The sequence below is a fragment of the Haemaphysalis longicornis genome, unplaced genomic scaffold (genome assembly GCF_048455015.1).
Source record: "Haemaphysalis longicornis isolate Haplotype H1 unplaced genomic scaffold, Haemaphysalis longicornis Haplotype H1 scaffold_3, whole genome shotgun sequence".
Lineage (NCBI taxonomy): Eukaryota > Metazoa > Arthropoda > Arachnida > Ixodida > Ixodidae > Haemaphysalis > Haemaphysalis longicornis.
Window position 1 is genome coordinate 184,327,095 of NW_027526335.1, and position 19,494 is coordinate 184,346,588.

The 19,494-nt window shown below is 49.5% G+C and overlaps 8 non-coding genes across 8 annotated transcripts; all 8 read right to left on the reverse strand.

The window, feature by feature from the left end:
* Positions 1 to 9,270: 9,270 nt before the first annotated feature.
* Positions 9,271 to 9,382, reverse strand: Trnal-caa (transfer RNA leucine (anticodon CAA)). The gene is made up of 2 exons: positions 9,345 to 9,382; positions 9,271 to 9,316 (listed from the first exon to the last, which is right to left on the reverse strand). It is a non-coding gene; the product is annotated as a tRNA-Leu (tRNA).
* A 494-nt stretch (positions 9,383 to 9,876) lies between these two features.
* On the reverse strand, positions 9,877 to 9,993 carry Trnal-caa (transfer RNA leucine (anticodon CAA)). Its single transcript has 2 exons — positions 9,956 to 9,993; positions 9,877 to 9,912 (listed from the first exon to the last, which is right to left on the reverse strand). It is a non-coding gene; the product is annotated as a tRNA-Leu (tRNA).
* Positions 9,994 to 10,182: 189 nt separating this feature from the next.
* On the reverse strand, positions 10,183 to 10,299 carry Trnal-caa (transfer RNA leucine (anticodon CAA)). Its single transcript has 2 exons — positions 10,262 to 10,299; positions 10,183 to 10,218 (listed from the first exon to the last, which is right to left on the reverse strand). It is a non-coding gene; the product is annotated as a tRNA-Leu (tRNA).
* Positions 10,300 to 10,488: 189 nt separating this feature from the next.
* Trnal-caa (transfer RNA leucine (anticodon CAA)) lies at positions 10,489 to 10,605 on the reverse strand. The gene is made up of 2 exons: positions 10,568 to 10,605; positions 10,489 to 10,534 (listed from the first exon to the last, which is right to left on the reverse strand). It is a non-coding gene; the product is annotated as a tRNA-Leu (tRNA).
* Positions 10,606 to 10,791: 186 nt separating this feature from the next.
* On the reverse strand, positions 10,792 to 10,908 carry Trnal-caa (transfer RNA leucine (anticodon CAA)). The gene is made up of 2 exons: positions 10,871 to 10,908; positions 10,792 to 10,837 (listed from the first exon to the last, which is right to left on the reverse strand). It is a non-coding gene; the product is annotated as a tRNA-Leu (tRNA).
* Positions 10,909 to 16,531: 5,623 nt separating this feature from the next.
* On the reverse strand, positions 16,532 to 16,648 carry Trnal-caa (transfer RNA leucine (anticodon CAA)). The gene is made up of 2 exons: positions 16,611 to 16,648; positions 16,532 to 16,577 (listed from the first exon to the last, which is right to left on the reverse strand). It is a non-coding gene; the product is annotated as a tRNA-Leu (tRNA).
* Positions 16,649 to 16,718: 70 nt separating this feature from the next.
* Trnal-caa (transfer RNA leucine (anticodon CAA)) lies at positions 16,719 to 16,835 on the reverse strand. The gene is made up of 2 exons: positions 16,798 to 16,835; positions 16,719 to 16,764 (listed from the first exon to the last, which is right to left on the reverse strand). It is a non-coding gene; the product is annotated as a tRNA-Leu (tRNA).
* Positions 16,836 to 16,905: 70 nt separating this feature from the next.
* Trnal-caa (transfer RNA leucine (anticodon CAA)) lies at positions 16,906 to 17,017 on the reverse strand. Its single transcript has 2 exons — positions 16,980 to 17,017; positions 16,906 to 16,951 (listed from the first exon to the last, which is right to left on the reverse strand). It is a non-coding gene; the product is annotated as a tRNA-Leu (tRNA).
* Positions 17,018 to 19,494: the final 2,477 nt, after the last annotated feature.

Genomic DNA, 19,494 nt, shown 5'->3' on the forward strand with positions numbered 1-19,494 from the left:
GTTGTATCAGCAGCTTCTTGACGTAGTTTGAATTAGTCAAGGATATAAGGCGCGTTCGTAGCCTTTCATTCTGTGTCGGTTTTGTGGCGCAGTAGGAAGAGCAACATGTACCTCGCGTTCCGCCCACAGGTAGTGAATGCGTTGTATCAGCAGCTTCTTGACGTAGTTTGAATGAGTCAACGATATAAAACGCGTTCGTAGCCCTCCATTCTGTGTCGGCTTTGTGGCGCAGTGGGTAGAGCACCCTTTACCTTGCGTTCCGCCCGGAGGGTCGTGGGATCGAAACCAGGCGCCGGTAAGTATTTTTTTTTATATAGTGTAGGGGGAGGGGTGCGGACTACCACGGACAACTAGAACGGGTGACATCGTGAGTTAAAGAAATGCTCTGAATTTAAAAGGTTCCAAATAAGAGGAGAAGCCGGACCAAGAGGAGGAGATGCCGAGGAGATGCCGGACGTGCTTGTCGCACAGAAGACAGTACAGGAATACTTCCTGTGACATTCTTGTTATTATCAGTTGCGTGCAGCAGTGAGAGTACGCCATACGCACTCCCTGTATGATCACATAACCAACATCTATATGCTCCAAAATACAAAAAAAAGAATCTCATGGCACACTCGGTCGAACGCTTTCTCGAAATCAATTTGAAGCATAGCGACCCTTTAAAAAAAACATGTTTCAAAGTTTTAATGTCATCCTTGAAGAGTCCAGGTGTCTTGCACTGTAGTGCAGAAAGCGTTTGCAGGTTTCCTCTAAGCAGGACTTCCTTTTTTCTTTTCTTGTTATAAATTAAGGCAGTTGACCTTTCCAATGCTCTCACCTTAATTTCTGCTTTGAAGTTCTCCCACTTAGAGGCACATTTACATGTATCCTGTTCAAGGTTCCTAATCTTTCTCGTTCGTTCTCTTAGAAATTCTTCATCCTTCAACAATGGGCTGTTCATTTTCCATAAGTCCCAGTTGAACGTTTTTTTATCTTTGCGCTTTCCAATCAAGAACGACACTAGGCAATGGTCGCTGAATGGCACGGGTGTAACACTATACTCCGAGCACTCCTGGAGAAGTTCTAACAAAATATATGCTCGGTCTAATCTTACGTGTCTCGTGCCTTGAAAGTGGGTGAACTGCATCTGCGTCTTCCATCCCAACGCATCCCCACGTCTTCCAAACCAAAATCGGCCGCTATACCATTCAATGCAATCGTGCTTCCGTCGCGATAAGGAGTACAAGTAGATTTATCGCGAGCCGAGCACACAAAATTAAAATCTCCCATTAAAACGACAACCCGTTCTGTGCCAAGCCGCGCCTGTAGTTCTTCGAAAAACACTTTTATTTCATCGGTTTTTGTCGGCGCGTACACATAAACAATACGCCATTTTTTTGAGGCTAAAATAAAGTCACAAATAACAAAGCGCCCAGATAAATTGGACGTTACGTTTTGCAATACTGCGCCGCTGCTCCGACGTATTAAAATGAGACAACCCTCCGATAAACCGACGGCATGGCTGACATAGACTTCATAACTAGAACTGAACACTCTTACCATCCTTTCCGTGCTCTGCTCGGTCTCTACTTTAGTCTCCTGGAAGGCTACGACGTCTAACTGCCTTTCGCTGATGAGTCTGTACAATTGACTCTGACGTTTCCGCTCAGAAAGACCGCGTACATTAAGGGTGGTACAATGCAAATAATGAGATGAACACCCCATGAATGGAAGATGCCGGCAAGTCGCACATTGTTACACACCCGTTAAAGGAACACTGGCCCCGTCTCCTTTTCTACCCCTAAAAAAGTGTTGTCCGCGCCGTAATGCTTATTCTAAGACATCCCCCCAAAAAACAGCAAACGTTTCGCTTACGGAGGCTTCCCCGCCGCAGGGCCTCTTTTCGTAATGCGTGATGTTGGGCTATGGCTTGAAGCTTGGTTGCCTCAGCATAATCCCACCCACAGTTGCCTTGACGTTGCCGGAGTCAACAGAGTCCTCACGCTTGTCGTCCTCCTTACGCGGCCGCTTGACGGTGGCTTCCCCGTCGTCTCCGTGGCCGTGTCCGGCGTCAAGCACTTCACGAGTTAAGGCGGTGTTCACCGAACCTGCCCCAACACACTCCTACCTTTTCGCGTCCAGCACAGGTGCCACCGGCACTGGGTCGTCTTGAGAGGTCGACTGCTGCTCCGCGAGAGCAGCATTTACGTCCTCCACGCCTGGTTCCGCCGAAGGGTCCCCGGGTGCGGACGCACCACCTCCACCGGCCGCCGCCGCCTCCGCCTCCTCCCCGTCAATTCGGTTTTCGGACGGGTCTACGTCTGCTGCAGGTCCGGTGACATGTGCGTACGTCCGCACGCACTGTGTCGTTTCGTGACCGAAGCGGCGGCAGACAGTGCAGCGCGGCACCTTGCAGTCGTGCCTCAAATGCCCCGTCGCCGAGCAGCGGAGGCACTGCGGGGCCCTGCCTGGCACGACCACGAGCGCCTGGCCGCCCGTCACCCGGAGCTCGTGCGGCAGGTCGTCGATCCTCACGCCGACGTTGAGCCTGAGGGTCACCGACCGCGTCGTCGAACTTTTCTCGTTCATGCCCTTGACCCTCCACCTCTCGCGTCTGATGTCGACGACACGCCCGTAGGGAAGCAGCGCCACTCGCACCTCGTCGTCCGGCACGTTGTACAGGATCCAGTGCAGTTTCATCCGCACATTCTGGTTCGCCGGATCGATGACGAGGCACCGGCGCTCCTTCACCTTCACGTCGGTGGCCGCGAGCATGCGCTTTACGCCGCTTTCGTCCCTGAATGTCAGGGCCCATACGTGGTTCCTCTGATACGCCCCCAAGGCAAGCACCTCGGGGAGCAGTTCCAAACGACCCCGCACGGGGCACCTTGAGTATTCATGGTGACGGTACTGGCGATACCGCGGACCCCGAGCCCCCATACTCACGCTGTAACCGACCGTGGTAACGAGTTTTAAGGTGAAGGGCAGAAACCTGGAACGGTGGCCGTCGGAGCCCAGGTCAAGCTCGGGCGGATGGGCTCCCTGTCTGTTTACCAGGCAGGGAGCTCCGGGACCTCTCAAGCTATTAGGGTAAGGTTTGAGAAGAAAGTACCCCCGTCCCCTACTTTTTTCCAATGCCACATGGATAAATCAAAAACCCCCCGTAAACCCGATCGGTCCTTGAAAAGGGGCCGCACCGATGCTACGTACGCACCCTTTCCAACTTTCACTCTTCCGAAACCTGATAATTATACCCGATTCTTGATTATCGAATCCCTTGAAAAAGACATGCCAGTTGCCTCAATGTCCGTGTTTGTGATTACAAAATTCATAGAAGGAATAATCGGTAAACACTACAAAGCCAAAAAGCAAAGAACTGGAGAGTTGCTGGTAGAAGTCACCACCCAGCAACAGGCCACAAACCTCCTGAGCCAGACCCGTATTGCCGATCTTGGCATCAAGGTCACGCCCCACCGCAGCCTCAACAGCTCGCAGGGCGTGATCTCAGAGTCAGATCTGGCAAACGAGACGGAAGCCGATCTTCTAGAAGGCCTGAGAAATCAGGGAGTGACGGCAGTCAGGCGGATATCCATAAGACAAGATAATAAGGAAATACCTACCAGGCACATCATTCCCACATTCGACCGTTTAACTCTTCCAGACCATATCAATGCAGGATTCATCCGGTGCTCTGTCCGAGCGTACATCCCGAATCCGCGGTGCTGTTACAAGTGCCAGCGGTTCGGGCATGATACCAACTGGTGTCGGGGCCAACTAACCTGCGCCAAGTGCGCGCAACAAGGTCATCACTCTGATAATTGTCCCTCTAATCAATTGCTTTGTGTGAATTGCCAAGGACCTCACGGCGCGTATTAGCGAGCATGCGAGACATTCAAAATTGAAAAGAAAATCATCAACGCCAAAGTCACGGAAAACATCACCTTCCCGGAGGCGCGAAAGAGGTTCGCCTCTTTCCCCCTGGGGAGGTATGTCGACGCAGCTCGCCCCCCCCCTCCCCTTCCCCCCCCCCCCCCCTGGGTTGCCTCCGGCGGCCCAACTCGCCTCCGCACCGCTCGCTGAGCCAGCAGCGGCTGTGGTGGCAACCACGTCTGGTGGGGATGCTGCTGCACCCACTGTCTCCTCTTCTCCACCGGCCCGAAGAACATGCGAGGGCCCGGAGGAGATGGAGCTGGAGTAAACCGCAGCAGTTCCCACGTCCGCCGCACCGCCTGTGCCACCCGGGGCGCTCCTGACGCCCTCGGCGGTCGCGGCCACAACGAAGGGCACCGCAAAGGGTGCCCAGTCCAAGTCTAGGGGGCCCAGTCCGCTGGGCACCCCCTTGCCCTCAGATGACGACCTGGACGTGGAGCCGTTCCGGCATGCACCATAGCGGAAGGAACGGGCTCCGGCGTCCAGGTCAGCAGAGAGAATCAAAAAGCCCCTTCCAAAAGTACAAGCCCCGAAAGCCGACACATAAACACACACATACTCCAGTAGCTCTAAACTTCAATAATGGGAATAGAAAATATCATGCAATGGAACTGCAGAGGCCTTCTTAAAAATCTTGATGATGTCTACGAGTTACTGCATTCCAACCAGCCAAGTGTGATGTGTCTCCAAGAGACCCATTTAAACACCATGCACACAAAATTCTTGAATAGTTATATGGTATTTAGAAGGGATAGAGATGGTGGTGGCCCATCCTCAGGCGGTGTGGCCATCATTGCCCGGAAAACCTTGGCGTGCCACACTGTCCAACTACAGACTATTCTAGAGGCTGTTGCCATTCGAACGATAATTTTTAATAGGCTTATAACACTATGTTCTCTTTACATCCCTCCTGCCTTCCAACTATCGAGCACAGATTTCGAGGGTCTGGTAGATCAGTAACCCGAACCTTTCATTCTTTTAGGCGACCTCACCGCACATAACTCTCTTTGGGGCTCTGCTCGCACGGATGCCCGAAGTCGCCTAATTGAGAAATTCTTAACAACGTCGGGAGCATGTCTTTTCAACCAAAAATGCCAACATATTATAATATAGGACACAACACTTATTCACACCTTGACTTGGCTATTGGATCTCCAGTTCTCTTTCCATGTCTTGAGTGGGGTGTGGGCACTGATCCACATGGTAGTGACCACTTCCCCACCTCACTAACACATATAGGTAAGGGCCGGAGCAGTCCATCTTCCCAGAACAGGTTTAATGCAGCAAGAGCAAACTGGAATATATTTACAGATTCATCTAAACTACACTACACATCGATAACACAACTACACGTTGAGCAGGCAACCCAACTACTCACGGCGCACATCCTCGACGCCGCCGAAAAGTGCATACCCCACGCCTCTGTTGCCCTGCGCAACCAGCGGAGGCCTTGGTGGAATAAGGACTGTAGGCGGGCGCGAGAGGCCCAGAACAAGGCGTGGGGTATCCTTCGTCGGTACCCCACGTCGAGTAACCTCCTCTTGTTCAAACGGGCCAAGGCGTTTGGAAAACGTGTGCGCCATGAGGCGAAACGCGATAGTTGGCGTACATTCATAACATCAATTAACTCCTATACAGACACACGGAAAGTATGGACACGAATATGCAAACTCAAGGGATAACAAATACACAGCCTGCGTCTGGTCAGCACAACAGCGGATACACTCGAAGACCAGGCTGACACACTCGCACAACACTTCCAACACGTTTCCAGTTCAGCACACTACACAAACACTTTCATTAAGCACAAACTCGTAGCCGAAAAGAAGCCTTTACATGACAATGACAGGTCAGCCACTTCTTATAACTCTGAGTTCACACCTAATGAGCTGAGGGGTGCTCTGAGCACGTGTAAACCCTCAGCTCCAGGCCCAGACAACATTACATATACAATGATACAGATCTTACACACAGACACTCTTGTAACGCTTCTTCACCTTTTCAACAAGATATGGCTTTCGGGGCACATTCCAAAGTCTTGGAGGGATGCCATAGTTGTAGCATTCTTGAAAGAAGGGAAGGACCCTTCTTCTCCGGCTAGCTATCGACCCATTGCCCTGACCAGCTGCCTGTGCAAGCTTCTCGAGATTGAAATGTACGGTGCGTGGCGAAAGCTGGGCACCACCAAACTAGGTGTGTGAAGTCTGATGGTGTCCTCAGCCCCATCCCGATCCACAACAAACTGATGCACAACTATTATATGAAATAGCGGTTTATTCAATCAAAAGCGGTCTGGCACGGGTTGTTTGAGCGGGTCCTCCCCCGAACGAACTGGTGTATGTGCACAAACCCTATTGCGATCACCATGAACTGGCCCATGAAGCAGCAGGTTCCAAGAACTGGCCCAGTTATTGACTACTGAGAACGACCAGCATTAATTTGTTTATTTTCTCTTACCCTCCCTCCCCATTCCTTTCCCCATCGTGACCAGTGGTCATCCTTTTCTATTAAAGGTTGTCTCTCTCTCTCTCTCGAGAAGATGATAAACCGGAGGCTTGTGTACTTTTTGGAGTACAACGGTCTTCTCGAGAGCTGCCAGGCAGGCTTCAGGGCGGGGAGATCCACAGACGATCAACTTGTGGCGCTAGAGTCATACATTAAGGATGCCTTCATTCACAAACAGTTCTGTTTAACTGTGTTTTTCGACCTAGAAAAGGCCTATGACACCGCTTGGCGTTATGGGATCCTTACTGATCTGAAGTCATTCGGTGTTTCTGGTAATATGTTTAACACCCTTGCTAGTTATTTGTCGGAGAGAACCTTTCGCGTCAGAGTTGGTTCTGCACTGTCAAAGGTATACGTGCAAGAAAATGGCGTGCCGCAAGGCGGAGTTCTAAGCTGCACTCTCTTCATAGTAAAAATGAACTCCCTTGGGAAGGCACTGCCGCCTACAATTTCTTATTCCATGTATATAGATGACGTGCAGATATCTTTAAATCATGTAATATGTCCATCTGCGAACGCGAAGTCCAGCTCGGCGTCAAGAAACTTGCCAGCTGGGCAGACAAGAATGGTTTTAAATTAAATCCTGTAAAAAGCTCCCGCGTTGTGTTCTCTAGGTAGCGCGGGGTCCATATGGACCCAGACATTACTCTTAATGGCTTGTCGCTTCCTGTGAACAAGGAGCACAAGTTTTTAGGTGTTGTGTTTGACCACAAACTCACATTCATCCCACATATCAAGAAACTTAAGCATAAATGTATGAAAACAATGAACATCCTCAAGGTTCTCTCCCACCAATCCTATGGGGCTGACAAAGAACTCCTACTACGGCTCTATACTGCTTTGGTTGGTTGTGGTTTAGACTATGGCAGTGTGGTATATGGGTCGGCAACTAAAAGAGCGTTGCGAATGCTTGACCCAGTGCTACACTTGGGGCTACGGCTTGGGTCGGGTGCTTTTCGCACTAGCCCTATCCAAAGTCTGTATGTCGAATGTAATAAGTGGAGCCTTGAGAACCAGCGAACGTACACGGACTTACTTTATGCTTTTAAAATTTCATCGCTGTATAACCATCCTTTTTATCCTGTCTTTAACGATACATCCATATCTGTGCTGTTTGTAAGTCGCTCGTCCGCTCCTCTGCCCTTTTCACTTCGAGTGAGAGAGCGAGCCTCGGATCTCAGCGCTTCGTTTTAGATGTGTACAGGTCGTCCTTTCTAAACATTCTGCTGCCTTGGCAAGTTCGCCCTGTGTCCCGTGACCTTTCTTTTATGAAACTTGACAAAAATCGAGTACCGCGAGCTGCAATACTGCAGCACTTTCTTTCTTTGCAGTTTAAATACCCACGTGCAGAATTTTACAGTGACGCGTCTAAACCCTCCACTATGGTCTCCTGCGCTGCTCATGGTCCAAATTTCAATGCAGCCAGAACCATGAGCGTGCACACAACAATTTTTTCAGCAGAAGCGTATGGAATTTTACTGATTGTACGACACATTCTTGAAAATCAAATTCCCAATTCCATCATCTACACAGATTCTTTGAGTGTTGTTCGCTCACTATCATCGCATACACCCCCCAAAAACCACATAGTTAATCTTGTATTCAACACTATCATGTCTGTGTATGCGCAGAAGCACAGCTGCTCCTCTGCTGGGTCCCAGGACACGCAGGGATCGCTGGGAACGAGTTGGCAGACGAGAGCGGCGCTGCTGCTGCACTCAGGAACACTGTAGATATTACAACGGTACCATATACAGACTTCAAGCCACACATAAGGCAACACTTGCGTAGAACTTTGAAAACACACTGGAATGAGCAGACAGATAACAAGCTACATGCAATAAAGCCACACTTGGGACGGTACACAGCTGACTCACACAACAGAAACACAGAAGTCGCCTTGGCTAGGCTACGGATAGGGCACACGCATGCAACTCACTCGTATCTGCTGACGGGATCTCCTAGACCCCAGTGCAGCAGGTGCGGAGAGGCCCTATCCGTAGTGCACATACTATTAACATGCAAGGCACTTCACACAACACGACACAAACACTTCAGAGAACTCTACAGACAACATATCCCCCTACATCCATCGCTGTTTCTTGGTGGCGATGCCATGGTTTCCGTGAAACGTGTATTTGAGTATTTTTCGGACATTAAGTTTTTAAACCTCATTTCTTATCACGCATAATCAAATCTGGCCCTATACACCAGCCATCACCATTATCTTTAACGGATTTTACTATGTTCGGTTGACACGTTTTTTTACCTACCTGTTTGTGGTAACCACTTCACTTCATTAAATAACCTTTTTTCTGGCACTCTTTGCCCTTAGTCGGCCTTGCGCCATAAAAACCCAACCATAATCATCATCAGCAGTTCCAAACGAGCCAAAGTGTCCCTAAAATCTTCGACGTGATAAGGCCTCGCACGAACGTCCACATGAAGAAAAATGGTGTTTAAAACACGCCGACCTGTTGGCAGAACTGGTAAACTGACGGGGTAATCTGCAGATTCCTGGCAAAAAAACCAATTTCCGCGGCCAGACATGGCCGCATTCACCGCTCCTATGATTCCAAGCATCCTGCGTCCACACACTAGCGCGGCCGGAAGCAGAACCCCCAACCTTGAGTCTTTCGCCTTAGACCACTCGGCCATCCTGATAGCCTGATGGCGCCACTCTTCGGAACGGAATAAGAGGACACTATATCCAGTTGCTCACATAAAAAAAAAGTTTGAAAATTGCGTGAATACGCACCCTCACTTCAGCAGGGGAGAGCTTGTGGTCTCAATCAGGTGTTGCTGCAATGCCTGCAGAAGGTGTCCACCACCGATTCAAACAAAAAAAAGATCTGTCAACAGTGGGATTCGAACCCACGTCCACTAAAATGGACCAGAAATCTCGAGCACTCTAGGCAAGGACGAACCTTGAGCCTGGCGCCTTTGACCACTCGGCCATCCTAACAGCCTGACGGCGCCACTACTCGGAACGGAATAAGAGGACACTATATCGAGTTGCTCACATAAAAAAAATGTTTGAAAATTGCGGGAATACGCACCCTCAGTTCAGCAGGGGAGAGCTTGTGGTCTCAATCAGGTGTTGCTGTAAAGCCTGCATGAAGGCGTCCACCAGCGATACAAACAAAAAAAAGATCTGACAGAAGTGGGATTAGAACCCACGCCCACTAAAGTGGACCAGAAGTCTCGAGCACTCTAGCAGAGGCAAGGACGAACCTTGAGTCTGGCGCCTCAGACCACTCGGCCATCCTGACAGCCTGACGGCGCCACTACTCGGAACGGAATAAGAGGACGCTATTTCCAGTTGCTCACATAAAAAATGTTTGAAAATGGCGGGAATACGCACCCTCACTACAGCAGGGGAGAGCTTGTGGTCTCAATCAGGTGTTGCTGCAATGCCTGCATGAAGGCGTCCATCAGCGATTCAAACAAAAAAAGATCTGTCAGAAGTGGGATTCGAACCCACGCCCACTAAAGTGGACCAGAAGTCTCGAGCACTCTAGCAGAGGCAAGGACGAATCTTGAGTCTAGTGCCTTAGACCACTCGGCCATCCTGACGGGGTGACGGCGCCACTACTCGGAACGGAATAAGAGGACACTATTTCCAATTGCTCACATAAAAAAAAAGTTTGAAAACTGCGGGAATACGCACCCTCACTTCAGCAGGGGAGAGCTTCTGGTCTCAATCACGTGTTGCTGCAATGCCTGCATGAAGGCGTCCACCAGCGATTCAAACAAAAAAAGATCTGTCAGAAGTGGGATTCGAACCCACGCCCACTAAAGTGGAGCAGAAGTCTCGAGCACTCTAGCAGAGGCAAGGACGAACCTTGAGTCTGGCGCCTTAGACCACTCGGCCATCCTGACAGCCTGACGGCGCCACTACTCGGAACGGAATAAGAGGACACTATTTCCAGTTGCTCACATAAAAAAAAAAGTTTGAAAATTGCGGGAATACGCAGCCTCACTTCAGCAGGGGAGAGCTTGTGGTCTGAATCACGTGTTGCTGCAATGCCTGCATGAAGGCGTCCACCAGCGATTCAAACAAAAAAGATCTGTCAGAAGTGGGATTCAAACCCACGCCCACTAAAGTGGACCAAAAGTCTCGAGCACTCTAGCAGAGGCAAGGACGAACCTTGAGTCTGGCGCCTTAGACCACTCGGCCATCCTGACAGCCTGACGGCGCCACTACTCGGAACGGAATAAGAGTACACTATTTCCAGTTGCTCACATAAAAAAGTTTGAAAATTGCGGGAATACGCACCCTCACTACAGCAGGGGAGAGCTTGTGGTCTCAATCAGGTGTTGCTGCAATGCCTGCATGAAGGTGTCCACCAGCGATTCAAACAAAAAAAGAGCTGTCAGAAGTGGGATTCGAACCCACGCCCACTAAAGTGGACCAGAAGTCTCGAGCACTCTAGCAGAGGCAAGGACGAACCTTGAGTCTGGCGCCTTAGACCACTCGGCCATCCTGACAGCCTGACGGCGCCACTACTCGGAACGGAATAAGAGTACACTATTTCCAGTTGCTCACATAAAAAAGTTTGAAAATTGCGGGAATACGCACCCTCACTACAGCAGGGGAGAGCTTGTGGTCTCAATCAGGTGTTGCTGCAATGCCTGCATGAAGGCGTCCACCAGCGATTCAAACAAAAAAAGAGCTGTCAGAAGTGGGATTCGAACCCACGCCCACTAAAGTGGACCAGAAGTCTCGAGCACTCTAGCAGAGGCAAGGACGAACCTTGAGTCTGGCGCCTTAGACCACTCGACCATCCTTTTTTTTATTACCGGTTTCAAACAAAATCCAGAAACAACGGTACATATGATAAAATCGATGACTTCACTCAAGCCAGCGCTACATAACTAAAAACGGGGCATAGACAATACCTTTTCGAATTCATGCAACCATTCAGGAGTACATTTCTGACTCTTCCACATTTCTACAATACGTTGGGCACTCTCACAGAAATACTGCCTTGCTGGCCTTCCTTCTACGTCACAGTGCCGAGCCACCATTCGTGACCTCCATATTCCATGGAGGACGAGCAACATCACTAGGTCATAAGGCACTCCACTATCGTTTTCAACCGCTAAAAATCGGATGCCATATGGGCTCAATGGCAACTCCTTTTTTAAGGTTCGCTGAAGAACTTCCCACAAAAACACTCCATCCCAACAATCCAAAAAGACATGCTCCACCTTCTCGGGCTTTTTGCACAAAGAGCAGTCCACACCCCATGGCACGAACAGACCCTTCTCCGACATCCATGTTTTAACTGGTAACACTCCAGCATGCAGTTTTAAGAAAAAAGTTTTTACACCAGAGGGAATGGCCATAGCTTTTACCCGTTTCAAAACGTTCTGCCCGGGGCCCACCGGAAACATGGATCTGTATAAAGGAACCGGAAAACAGATATCAGCAAGGTCTTTATACAACTTTTTCTTCGACAGGGCACTCAAGTACTCCATCCAGAACCGTACGCAAAGAAATTGTGTCGCTTGTACAACTTCTTTTAAATACCCGTGAACCCCTCCGTTGTAGCTTTGACATGATGTAACAATGAATTGGGGCAATAGTCGGCCTAACCTGACTTGAAGAACAGTGCGCAGGAAGGGGTCCTTTACCTCGCGCAAGAAATAAAAACGATTCACAACTTGTCTCAAAAAAAGATGCGAGAGAGATAACCCGCCTTCGCGTACTCTTCGGAAAAAATTCGTTCTACTCGTCCTTTCCCAGGACGAGCCCCAAACAAAAACCGCAGAAACGCGATGCAGCCGCTGAACATTGGCGCGAGAACAGTGGATCACTTGCAAAACGTACCAAAGTTTCGCGAACAAAAACATGTTGCACACCGTTGCGCGCGCAAACATCGACAGCGCACGTCCCTTCCCTTCCCACTTTCCCGCTTTATCACGAATCGTAGTCGTCTGGCTTCGCCAGTACGGGTCGCTATCTCTGTAGTTTTCAAGTGGAACGCCTAAGTATTTGACCGGCACAACCTTCCAGTTCATACCTTCAAAGACACTAGCGGTTACGTCCCAATTGCCGTGCCAGAATCCCAAGCACTTGCTCCATATACCGAGCTCCCAGTACACTCACAAAACGTCTTAAGCAACGCAACTGCACTACTTATGCTTTTTCTGTCACGACAAAATAAAGCGATGTCGTCGGCGTACGCCAATACACGTACCTCGCATGCCTGCAACTGGAAACCATGAATAATATTACGGTTTATTATGCTAGCACCAAACGACTCGATGTACAAACAAAAGAGTAAAGGGGACAGCGGGCATCCTTGCCGTACTGAACGCGGGACATATATTGGACGGCTCACTGACTTATTTATTACCAGCCTTGTTGAGCACTCCTTATACGCCAGTCTTACGCCCTCCGTTATTACTTTGCCTAGGTTTACTTTTTCCAAAATAGTATAGAGTAGCTCATAAGAGACCTTATCAAAGGTCTTCTCAAGGTCTATTTGCAGCAAGGCTACAACCTCGTTCATGCCGTCACAGCACTCGAGAATGCTCCGTGCTATGTGCATATTACTAGTAATAGACCTTCCTTTTATCCCACATGTTTGGTGTTCGCCTACTATGTCCATTATCACACTTTGTAACCTCCTTGCTAAGACTTTCATTAATATTTTATAATCTACATTCGTCAAAGATATCGGCCTATACGCAGTTACTTTTCTGAGCTCTTCTTTTACATCTGTTTTCGGTATGAGAACAGTGTGCGATTGTGAGAATGAGGGGGGCAGTCTTTCCAGTGTGTAGGCTTCTGTATACAGGTTACATAAAACTGGACTTAGGTCATTGCGAAAAGCTTTGTAGAACGCCGTGCACAATCCGTCAGGGCCTGGAGACTTACCCGGACTTAATTCGTCGACAGCCTTTTTAACCTCTTCCAATGTTATTGGTACTTCTAAATTCTCTTTTACCTCTTGATCTATCGTCGACAAGAACCTTAAAATTGTCCTTAAACCGTTCTAAGTTTACAGGTTGGCACGAAAACAAACCATCGTAAAACTCACAAAAAGCATTGCGAATTGATTGTGGTTCATCAAGGACCTGCCCTTTATACTCTATTTCTGCAATAGAGTTGCGGGTGGCGTATCTCTTTTCAGAGCTAAGTGCTCTCTTTGTAGGGGCTTCACCTAACACGAACTTTTCCGCACGGGCTCGCACTATCGCACCATGATATTTCTCTTGTTCTATAGCTTCTAAATGATGTTTTAAAGTTTTAATGTCGTCCTTAAACAGTCCAGGTGACTTGCACTGTAGTGCAGAAAGAGTCTCCAGGTTTCCTCTAAGCAGAACTTCCTTTTTTCTTCTATCATAATTTAAGGCAGCTGACCTTTCCAATGCTGTTATCTTAATGCCTCCTTTAAAATTCTCCCACTTAGAGGCACAGTCACATGTATCCTGTTCAACGTTCCTAATCTTTTTCGTTACTTCTTTTACAAATTATTCATCCTTCAACAATAAGCTGTTCATTTTCCATAAATCCCAGTTAAACGTCTTTCACCCGCCGCGGTGGCTCAGTGGCTAAGGCGTTGCGCTGCTGAGCACGAAGTCGCGGGTTCGATTCCCGGCCGCGGCGGCCGCTTTTCTGATGGAGGCGAAAAGCAAAAACGCCCGTGTGTACGAGATTTCGGCGCACGTTAAAGATCCCCAGGTGGTCAAAATTAATCCGGAGCCCTCCACTACGGCGCGCCTCATCGCCTGCGCTGCGTCGGCGCGTTAAACCCTACAATCAGAATCAGTTAAACGTCTTTTTATCTTTGCGACACTAGGACGACACTAGGCAATGGTCGCTGAACGACACAGGTGTAACACTGTACTTAGAGCACTCCGTTACAAGTTCTAAAGAAACATAAGGTCGGTCTAATCTTGCGTGGCTCGTTCCTTGAAAGTGTGTGAACTGGATATGCGTCTTGCATTCCAACATATCCCCCACATCTTCCAAACCAAAATCTGCCGTGACACCATTCAATGCAATCGTGCTTCCGTCGCGATAAGGAGTGCCACTTGATTTATCGCGAGCCGAGCACACACAATTAAAATCTCCCAGTATCACAACAGCCCGTTCTGTGTCTGCCCGCAACTCTTCAAAAAACACTTTTCTTTCGTCGCCCTTTGTAGGCGCGTACACACAAACAATCAGCCATTCTTTTGACGCTAAAATAAAATCACAAATAACAAAGCGCCCAGTTAAACTAGACGTCACGTTTTGCACTACTATGCCGCTACTCCGTCGTATTAAAATCAGACGACCAGCCGATAATGCCACCGCATGGCTGACACAGACTTCATAACTAGGACTGAACACACCCACCATCTTTTCCGTGCTTTGCTCGGTCTCTGCTTTAGTCTCCTGAAAGGCTACGATGTCTAACTCCCTCTCCTTGATGAGTCTGTACAATTGACTCTGTCGTTTACGCTCGGAAAGGCCGCGCACATTAAGGGTGGCACAGCGCAGATGATGATATGAACACCGCATGAATGGAAGATGAAGGCAAGTAACACACTCTTACACACACGTTTCAGTAACACTAGCCCCACCCCCTTTTCTACCCCTCCAAAAAAGAAAAAATGTTCGTGCCTTAACCCTCATTGGAAGACCTCGCCAAAAAAGCTCCAAACGTTTCGCTTACGGAGGCTTCCCCGCCGCAGGTCCTCTGTCGTAGGGTGTGGTGTTGGGCTTTGGCTTGAAGCTTGGACGCCTCACCATAAACCCACCCACAGTTGTCTTGACATTGCCGGATTCACCAGTGTCCTCCCGCTTGTCTTCCTCCTTACGCGGCCTCTTGGCAGTGGCTTCTGCATCGTCGCCGTCGCCGTCGCCGGCGTCACGCACTTCACGAGTTTCGGCGCTGTTCGTCGAACCCGTCCCAACACACACCTCACTTTTCGCGTCCAGCGCAGCTGCCACCCGCGCTGAGTCGTTTTTGGAGGTCGCCTGCTGCTCCGCGGGAGCAGCATTTACGTCCTCCGCTTGCACGCCTGGTTCCACCAAAGGGTCCCTTGGTTCGGCCGCACCTACTCCTCCGGCCGCAGCCGCTTCCGCCTCCTCCTCGTGCTTACGGTTTTCGGCCGCGTCCGCGTCTCCGACAGGTCCAGTGACATGTACATACGCCCGCACGCACTTTGTCGCTTCGTGTCCGAAGCGGCGGCAGACAGTGCAGCGCGGCACCTTGCAGTCGCGCCTCATGTGCCCCGTCCCCGAGCAGCGGAGGCACTGCGGGGCCCTTCCTGGCACGACCACGAGCGCCTGGCCGCCCGCAACCCGGAGCTCGTGCGGCAGGTCGTCGATCCTCACGCCGGCGTTGAGCTTGAGGGTCACCCACCGCGTCGTCGAACCTTTCTCGTTCATGCCCTTGACCCACCACCTCTCGCGTCCGATGTCGACGACGCGCCCATAGGGCTGCATCGCCGCTCGCACCTCGTCGTCCGGCACGTTGTACAGAATGCAGTGCAGTTTCATCCGCACATCCTGGTTCGCCGGATCCATGACGAGGCAGCGGCGCTCCTTCACCTTCACGTCAGTGGCCGCGAGCATGCGGTTTACGCCGCCTTCGTCCCTGAATGTCAGGGCCCATACATGGTTCATTTGATACGTCCACAAGGCAAGCACCCCGGGGAGCAGTTCCAAACGCGCCAAAGTGTCCCTGAAATCTTCGACGCGATAAGGCCTCGCACGAACGTCCGCATGAAGAAAAATGGTGTTTAAAACACACCGACCTGTTGGCAGAACTGGTAAACTGACGGGGTAATCTCCGGAATCCTGGCCAAAAAACCTGTTTCCGCGGCCGGACATGGCCGCATTCACCGCTCCTGAGGAGCCAAGCATCCTGCGTCCGCACACTAGCGCGGCCGGAAGCAGAATGCCACTCGGCCATCCTGACAGCCTGACTGCGCCACTACTCGGAACGGAATAAGAGGACACTATTTCCAGTTGCTCACAGAAAAAAAAGTTTGAAAACTGCGGGAATACGCACCCTCACTTCAGCAGAGGAGAGCTTGTGGTCTCAATCAGGTGTTGCCGCAATGCCTGCATGAAGGCGTCCACCAGTGATTCAACCAAAAAAAGATCTGTCATAAGTGGGATTCGAACCCACGCCCACTAAAGTGGACCAGAAGTCTCGAGCACTCTAACAGAGGCAAGGACCAACCTTGAGTCTGGCGCCTTAGACCACTCGGCCATCCTGACAGCCTGACGGCGCCACTACTCGGAACGGAATAAGAGGACACTATTTCCAGTTGCTCACATAAAAAAGATCTGTCAGAAGTGGGATTCGAACCCACGCCCACTAAAGTGGACCAGAAGTCTCGAGCACTCTAACAGAGGCAAGGACGAACCTTGAGTCTGTCGCCTTAGACCACTCGGCCATCCTGACAGCCTGACGGCGCCACTACTCGGAACGGAATAAGAGGACACTATTTCCAGTTGCTCACATAAAAAAGATCTGTCAGAAGTGGGATTCGAACCCACGCCCACTAAAGTGGACCAGAAATCTCGAGCACTCCAGGCAAGGACGAACCTTGAGCCTGGCGCCTTAGACCACTCGGCCATCCTGACAGCCTGACGGCGCCACTACTCGGAACGGAATAAGAGGACACTATATCTAGTTACGCACATAAAAACTGTTTCAAAAATGCTGAAAATAGGTTCCCCCATTTTAGCAGGGGAGAGCTTGTAGTTGCAATCCGACGTGACCAATCCATTCCCCCAACAAAAATAAAAAAATGTGGAAATTGTTGCAATATATTCATACAATTATTGAAAAATGGGATCTGCGTAGTGACACTGCGCAATAGAGAGCGTCATGTCGTGCTTCTATTGTGTGATGGCACAATTCGGATCAAATTTGTAAGTCAAATCTTGCGCTCGACATCTTCATTCGCCGAAAGTTTATTTCAGGCTGCATGGATTGGTATACACACTGCCTCACCAGGTCGCCTGAAACCGCGGAATCGAAGTCTGCTGTCGTAATCGCACCACAGCATAGCAAGCTTTGGAGGGGTTTTGAAGCCAATTTCCGGTGTTAATATTATTACAGAGTGTTGCCCTTTTACTCAACATAACACACTGTTTGGAATATGAACGGCCTGCGACGTGTGGAAAGTACTTCGAAGGGGCGCACAGCAAATTGGCGCCAGATGACCTTGCCCTGTGACAAGGAAAAGAGGTGGCGTAGGCGATTATCTCGGACGTTAACCCGAATCTACTGACCTCACTTCATCGCTGCCCACGCGTGGCTGGGCGAATAGCGAGCAGCGTTCACGAACTGATGCACGGAGCCAGAGCTACAGGTGTAACTGCTCGCTAGGACTGCCATTTCTCAACCCGTCCTTTCTGACGACCCTCTCATCCTCACAGGCCAGCACTTATGCAGACAGCAAGAGTGCTATAGTTTAGGTTTCAAATAAAGCACGTATTTCTGTCTCTCTCCCCCGCCAGAATGACGCTTTTGCCGAAAATAAAGTTCCACATCCGCAAAAAGATCTGATGATCCACATCCGCATGCAACTAACTCTTGCTAATAACAAACACTCACCCCTCTCCAGCGTCACATCTGGAGTACCCCAAGGCGCATGTCTGTCTCCTCTGCTCTTTCTAATTTACATAAATGATTTATCGACTAATATTAAAACAAAATTAAGGTTATTTGCCGACGACTGCGTCATATATGACCCTACCCAACGCTCCAGCGATAACAGCACCCTGCAGCATGATCTCGACTCCATTTCTTCATGGTGCGATAAAGCGCTGATGCCTCTTAACCTTTCTAAATGTAAAGTGATGTCATTTTCTCGTAAGCGCAACATAACCGAGCATTCATATAGCATCAAATCAACAGTGATTGATAGGACTGAAAAGTACAAATACCTCGGTGTGCACCTTACATCATCTCTATCCTGGGTACCACACATTGAATTCATCTGCTCTGATGCTTCCCGCACACTTGGATTCCTGCGCCGAAATCTTCAGTCTGCATCATCCGATATTAAAAAGCTGGCATACCTAACATTCGTTCGCCCTAAGCTGGAATACGCATCATCCATTTGGAATCCTTCACAGTCATATCTTTGTAACGATTTGTTGGAATCAATTCAAAACCGCGCAACTCGTTTTATCACGTCACAGTACTCGAACGAAGTAAGTGTCACATCACTCAAACAAACCCTCGGTATTCCCAAGCTTGCATCTCGTCGCATTATCTCTCGCCTTTGCCTTCTTCACGCTTTCTATTACCCTCCTGAATCTAGAACGCTTCATTGATACCGCCGCCACGAACGTCATCCCGTTTGAATCACAATCATCCTATTGCCCGAATCACTTGCCATACGTCATCAATGAACTCGTCCTTCTTTCCTCATTCTATAGCGATGTGGAATACATTGCCGGATGATATCGCCTCATGTACTAACCGAAAAACATTTCGTGACAAGCTAAACTGTCAAATTGGTACTCTACCAATACTGATGTGATTAAACTCTGTTTAAAACATGTGAAATGCTGTTCCCTTCTACGAGTTGTGTTTTACTTCTGTTATCTTGTAATTAATTTTTTTTGCCTTCCTTTTTTCTTACCCTTGTTTGTTGTTCATATGCTGTATACCTCGGCCAAGAGCCCCCCCCCCTTATGTAATGCCCTCGGGCCTTTAAGGTGGAAATAAATGAAATGAAATGATATGGCTTAGAATCGCAATAGAAGTCGCCATCCGCTAGTTAATTTGAAAGCGGGCATCGAATATTTATCGGCACGGCAGCCTAAATGCCTTGAGAGCTCAGCCGCTCAGCCTGGGTGGCGCGGCAGTCCAAACAACGCCTTCGCCGGCCGCCGCCAGTCTCCGCGAGGAAGCTTTAACGCACGCTGGTTCTTTCTTACGTCCCCCGCACTTACGAATCGACGCATGCTTACTGGATGAACGTATAGAAAGTTGACATCAATGAGATTCTCAGTGAGAAAGGTGATTGCTACGCGTGGAAGTAACCTTTAAAAAGGCGGATACTGTTTGTCTCGCGATGTATCCGGCCCATCCACACGGCACT